Here is a 6359-nt window from a genome sequence, read left to right as displayed (position 1 = left end):
TATACACAGAACTGCAATGAAACTTGTATTATCAACCAGGCAAGAGCATGTCATGTATTTGAGTTCATAAAATTGGCATTTTTAATAAAAGGTGTCAGCTTAATTTAGAGCTTAAGCAGAGAACATAGACAAATATTTTCCAATTCATTAGGCCACAGGGCCATAGCATGGAAATAAATTCTTCTGATGAATCCTGTCACCACATTGTAATTCCAACCCTGCCATTTTCTGAAATTAAGCAGACCCATGCCACCCTTTGCTCTGCTGATGAAGCTCCAAATGTTTCACAAGAGTTTCCCAGGGCAGGTTGTGATGTTGCATCATAGTGGAAGCCATCTCACAGGATGCGCACGGGGAACGGAAGGGGTGTTTTGCCCTGAGTAAGTGGTTTGAGATAAGTTGTGAGCTCATGAAACAGGAAAACAAGCTATTTTCAGTTTATGCTCTCTGCCAGGTTCTCTTCTTGATGCCCACTCACATAAGCATAATTGTTCTGCATTTGTAGCACTGGAACAAGAGCAAGTTTTGAGGACCTGAATATAAGCTGTGGAAGCTGCCTCAATGTAAGGAAAAGGAAAGAAGAAAATCCCAAGTAAGCACTGCAGCTTCTGTATGTTTGGGAGGGAGGAATTCTATCATGTGCTGCCTGTTGGAGGGGTTTCCCTTCTTTATTGTGCCAACTGGCAAATCTCTTACTGAAACTTCTCTCAGTTTTCAGTATTACTACCAAAAATCAGTTGGCAGTTGTAATCCTTTTGTTTAGATAATTGCAATCCACTGTAGAACAAAAGATTTACATCATCTGCAAAAGTATTCCAGTTTGTAGAAAGTGTATGGAATTTTTTGTTATTGTTGACATTTTCTTTTCAGCCATTCATATTTCTAAAGGAGAAAAATTTCTTGGTGCAGCTTGCCTGGTGATTGCATTCAGGTTAGATATTTAGAAACAAATATTGCTAAGCTATAGCACTGTTGCTAATGGTAGGTGAAGGTTGTCTTGTGTCATGTGAACTGGTCAGAGGGATGGGCACATACCATTTGCATTTTCCCTCTTTTTATGAAACAATACACTGTGAATTGGAGAACACTTCATTTAGCATAAATTGTGCAACAAATGGCTTGCCTAAGGGAAACAGAGCACACAGCTTAACCACAATAATTAAAAATATTTTTTTTGTTTTCAGATCTGGCTAATAATTACACACTGAATGGTGTCTTTGTCAGCCTCTTCTGCATAAAATGTCTACATGCTGTTATTTGTGAAAATATCTTTGCTCTCCTGAGACCCCACTTGGAGTACTACATCCAGGTCTAGGGTCCCCAGCACAAGACATGGACCTTTTAGAGTAAGTCCAGAGGAGGCCACAAAGATGCTCAGAGTGCTGGAGCACCTCTCCTATGAAGACAGGCTGAGAGAATTGGGATTGTTCAGCCTGGAGAAGAGAAGGCTCTAGGCTGACCTTACTGGAGCATTTTCAATATATAAAGGGGGTTCATAAGAAAGGCGGAGAGAAAATTTTTACCAAGGCTTGAAGTGACAGGATAATGACCAATGGTTTTAAACTGAAAGAAGATAGATTTAGGCTGGACATAAGGAAGACTTCTTTTTTACTGTGAGGTTGGTGAGAAATTGGAAGAGATTGCCCAGAGAAGTTATGGATGCCCCATCCCCGGCAGTGTTCAAGGCCAGGCTGGATGGGGCCCTGATCAAAAGCGGGGCAGTGAGTGGTATCCCTGCCCATGGCAGGGGGGCTGGAACTAGATGATCTGTAAGGTCCCTTCCAATGCAAACCATTCTAATAATTCAAATAATTTTGTAATTCTATGATTCCATGAAAATTGGATTTTTCTTCCATTTATATCTGCCAAGATACTGGGTTCAAAGGGAAAACCATGTGATCCAACACTGGGCACAGTTGTTCTCCATTCTGCTGCCCAACTGCCTTGGTCTCTGTGTGAATTCAGTCATTATCTAGTAATTATTAGAGAAATTGCCCTAACTTGATATTAAGAGAGAAACTATAATTGAGTGGAAACAAGAAATTAAGGTTCAACAATGAAAGTGTCTTGGAGAGTGAATTTGGAATTAATCTTCCAGTGGGTTTACAATGTGTCCACAAAAAATAGTACCATATACACAAATTTTTTTCAGTTACTCTGTTTTAGAAACTAATAATATAAGAAGATTTTGCAAAATTTAGAAAATTTGAGTATATGTTTCATATAATTCTCTCCTACGATGAGGAAATGAAAGAAAGTTTATGTGTCAAATTATTGTCTCCCACTATCTTTTAATGAAAGATTTGGTTGCCGAATAAAATTTTCAGATCAGAAACAGTGCTAAGTACAAAGCTCATGCTTCTTCCGAAAGTGCTTTCCGAAGTAAAAGTTCTTCTATTATTTCACTTGGCGTAGATTTTTTCCTAAAGGTTTGTCACAAGAGCTTTTTAATTTGCTCCATGATTTTAGTGCCATGATAATGGAAACATAAAAGTAACATGTCTGTGGTTGCAGTATTTACCAGTGCTAAGTAATACAGTTATCCTCATAAGTATTGTAACTTCTCTTGTTGCACAGATCTAAATAGCATTACACATATCGATCCTCCAGAAAGTATTGTTAGCTAGCCTACAGTAGAATAGCCACTGAATTTTACAGTACTCAACCTAAGAATATTATTTACGTTCCATTGTTACAGAAATAATGGACTATGGCTCCCGGTTAGCAGGATTCCTAAGTGAATAATTAATGCTTGCCATTGATTCTTATTAAAATCACTAAAAGTATGCAAATTCTTAAAGCTCTGTATTTTAAAATATTTTCCTGAGTCAGACTTATATACCTTAAATAAGTATTTTCACTGAAACTAGTAACAACTGGGTAGGAAAACAAACTGCAGTAATAACCATATTTTTTCCATAAGTGGTATGTAGGGACCCTATACTTGCCTTACATGTCTATATTTTTTTGTTCTGTTCAACTCTTTTGCAAAAGAGTTGGTGTAGCTGTGCTAATATACTTTTTTTGTGGGAACAGTTTTAAGTAAGGAGATCTTTAGTTGTTCCCTCTTAAAACAGTAAATAGGTACTTCCATCTTGAAGCAAGGAATGTCTGGTTTTGGTTGGTTATATTTTTCTATCCCCCAGCCAACATTCAACCTCAAATATGCATATGCATTATGTATAGTGTTTAGGGTTTGCTTAGTAGAAAGCACGAGTTATATATTCAGTTTTGCCACAAAATAGAAGTCCTTTCTTCCAAAGGAATGTCCACATTTCTGCTATGCCGACTGGCTGAAGGGCATATGTTTGTTTGCAATTTATGTGTTTTGTTTTGCTTTTTTTAAATTTCATCTTTCTGTGATAGTTTGTAGTGAAGTTTTTCCATTTTCTAGTTCTAAATACTTCCTGGGACAAACTAATAGGATGTAAGAAGGAAGATTGTCTTATTCAGTAGCCAAAAATAAACATAATTGGAAATTTGTGGAAGGTCATCTTATTGGCCTGGATTTGGATTCAGATTTGTAGTTGTTGTTGATGTGGTGGTGTCTCCTGTAGCATCAGGCAAGTAGGTGGAATGGGGCAGGTGGTATAGCTAATTGCCTTAGTGTTTATCATGCCTTGCATGAGGTTTTTAATATCAAGACACAAGATGAATGGATCATTAAGAGTTTGGCAAGAGTGTTTTGTGGGAAGAGTAGCCTAGGAGGAATACCACTGTGATAAGCACAGCATAAAATATAAAGATAAGCAGAAGAGAGAGCTTACAATGGCAAAACACACTATTTGTATCAGCTTAAGCTTCTGAACTCATAGTTTGTAGAAATGAAAGCAGTAGTTATTATCTGTCTGGGATCTGCTTGAGTCACTGAACTCTTGTGTCCACAGCCTGTGTGTAGACAGAATTTTCATTGCTTTTCATCCAATTGTCAGCAGAAAAGAAATTTTAGGGCGCTGTCAGGACATTTAGCTTGCTGGATTGCATTCACTGAGGTGATTTCCCAATATGTGATATGAAGTGGTTGGTCATTTCAAATTCTTTTTATTCTCTCACTATCACTACTAATTAAGAGGACTTAATCCTCAAAATATTTTACATATTTTGAAGTAATTTCTCAGCTCTGTTTTTATCTCTTTAGTCGAGCAGTATAGAGGGACCCAATCCAGATGTCTGCTAGAAATCTTCTGCTGGATGTTACAGATGCATTTAGGAATCTCCAGCATAGCAAGATCTGGTAGAGCATAACTACAGTCTCCCTGCCTCTCCTAGGTGCCCATGCAGAAATCCCCCATAAGCCTCCACAAAACATCTGCTTGTGCCACTGTTTGGCAGCACATATTCATTCCACAATTCTTGCTACCAATGTATTGTTTAGGCATTCTTCTTATGGGTGGTCAATGGCATTTTCATGCAAGTCACTCTATGTCTGTAATTCTAAAGAGGACATTGCTTAGTTCAAACTTTCTGAGAAGAACATTCCTAATAAATTCTGAAAAAGTGTAAGTCTTTCCTTTATCAAAAATCTCACTTTGTGCTGGTATAAGTGTTGTTTTGTTTGGGGGGGGTGTGAGATTGTTTTTTTTAGACCTTTTTAGTTACCTTATAGTGAGCATTCTTGCTCTGTTATCATACGCAGTAGGGTTTAGAACAGTGAATGCTATTCAACTTAATATTTATAAAAACGTGCTTCTTGAGTAGTTCCTCATTCAATTTTAAGGTTACACAGGCAGAACATATCATACAGTTGGGCTGAATATAATATCCACTGAACTGCTTGTGAGATACAGGATCAGAACCTCACCAAGTTATTGATATGGGTCAGAACCAACTCACTGTCACTGTGTGTGTGCGTGTGGGGAAGGGCTGGCCCCAGACCTGCAGGAACATGGTAAGGCCTGCAACATAAGGCCTGTTGAGGGCACAGGGCAGAGCCGGAAGGTCCTGTAGCCGACATGGTGGTTCAGCCCACGCAGAGCCCATGGCATCACTGAAGGCGGTGCAGCCGGGCTGTCAGTCAAGGCAGACCTGCCCGGTAGCCCACCCACACCACGCCCCTGGAGCCTGTGACTGCCTACAGCACAACTCACTCTGGCCTGGGAGGCACTGACTGGATATCCTGCCTGGGAGGGAAAACTGCTCTCTGCAAATACACGAGACTCCACGTGAGCTCTGTCTCTCTCTTTTCTCCTGCTGCCTGCACCATGTGAACCATCAGATCTTGTCGGTAACCATTTTTCCTGTCCTCTCTCTACTTCTCTCTTTCTTTATCCTTTTAGCCTGTTTTCTTCTTTTACTCTTTTCCTTTCCTTGTGGGTAACTTAAAACCAATGAACTGTGTTTTACTAAAGGTGGTATATTGATTATTTGTAGTGGTTTTTTTCTGTGAAATGTTTTTTTTGTGATGAGTGTTTTAGTGAAATATTTTTTCTTGATTGTATTTTACTCCTGTAAAACATTTTGCCAAAATATCTTATTTTTCTCACTAAATTAAAAGACTTTCCCTTAGAGAAGTGTGTGACTCTTTCTCTGGATGCGAATTTGAGGTTAAAATGAACTAAAAGGCTTTTAAAAAGTCTTAAATAAAATGTAACCACTCTGGGCAGGTTATGGCTTAAAATCTGAAGTGTAACACATATATTTAGGAAGTACATGTCTATGTGGTCTCTAGATCTCTACTCTTTCTCCATCTTTCCTCTTCCTACAGTCACCAACTCACCTCTCCTAGTTTTGGTTTTAATGAATCATTTCTATCATTTCAGAGATTCACACAATGTTCTGAGTTGGAAGGGACCCACAAGGATCATCACGTCCAACTTTTAAGTGAATTGCCCATACGGGGATCAAACCCATGACCTTGGTGTTATTAGCACTATGTTCTAACCAACTGAGCTAATCTCAAGGTCCTCTTGAAGATAAAATTTGGGACTCATTTTTTTCCTTTTTTTTTTTAATTAAAAAAAAAAATCCTAGCTTTTGTGCTTTTGAGACAGGTACTCTATTTATAGCCATCTACTTCATTTCATATGCTTTAAATTAAATCCGTCCTGCACAGCTACACAGGATTATACAGCATTTATGACATTTTGACTTACTGAGATCATAAACAGTAACAGAAATAGTAGAAGAATCACAGCCCCAATGAAAACAACTGGAAATAGGAGCAAAAATGTGCAACAAACTGAACAACTGACTGCAGTCCCCATTCCCTGTCCCTGACCTGAACTAAAGGAGAGGCAGAGCTAATTCAAAACTGCAGTTGAATAAATAATCTGTGAAAGATAAAAAGCAACCCTTTGAAGTTATAAAATATAACTCTTGTTTTCCTTCCTGACTGTCTTGGAGGCAATTCTCCTGTCAGT

The 6359-nt window shown here is 38.5% G+C and overlaps 1 long non-coding RNA gene across 2 annotated transcripts; it reads left to right on the top strand.

Moving 5' to 3' along the window:
* Positions 1-333: 333 nt before the first annotated feature.
* Positions 334-4937, top strand: LOC113964059. Of its 2 annotated transcripts, XR_003533040.1 has the most exons (4): positions 334-380; positions 506-592; positions 871-931; positions 4139-4937. It is a non-coding gene; the product is annotated as an uncharacterized LOC113964059 (long non-coding RNA). The 2 variants fall into 2 exon arrangements; XR_003533039.1 differs by lacking the exon at positions 4139-4937 and having other exon boundaries at positions 871-1276.
* Positions 4938-6359: the final 1422 nt, after the last annotated feature.

Source organism: Neopelma chrysocephalum, unplaced genomic scaffold (genome assembly GCF_003984885.1).
Source record: "Neopelma chrysocephalum unplaced genomic scaffold, ASM398488v2 Primary Assembly neopelma1_26, whole genome shotgun sequence".
NCBI lineage: Eukaryota > Metazoa > Chordata > Aves > Passeriformes > Pipridae > Neopelma > Neopelma chrysocephalum.
Note: the sequence above shows the minus strand (reverse complement) of the source record. Positions and strands in the feature narration are given on the sequence as shown.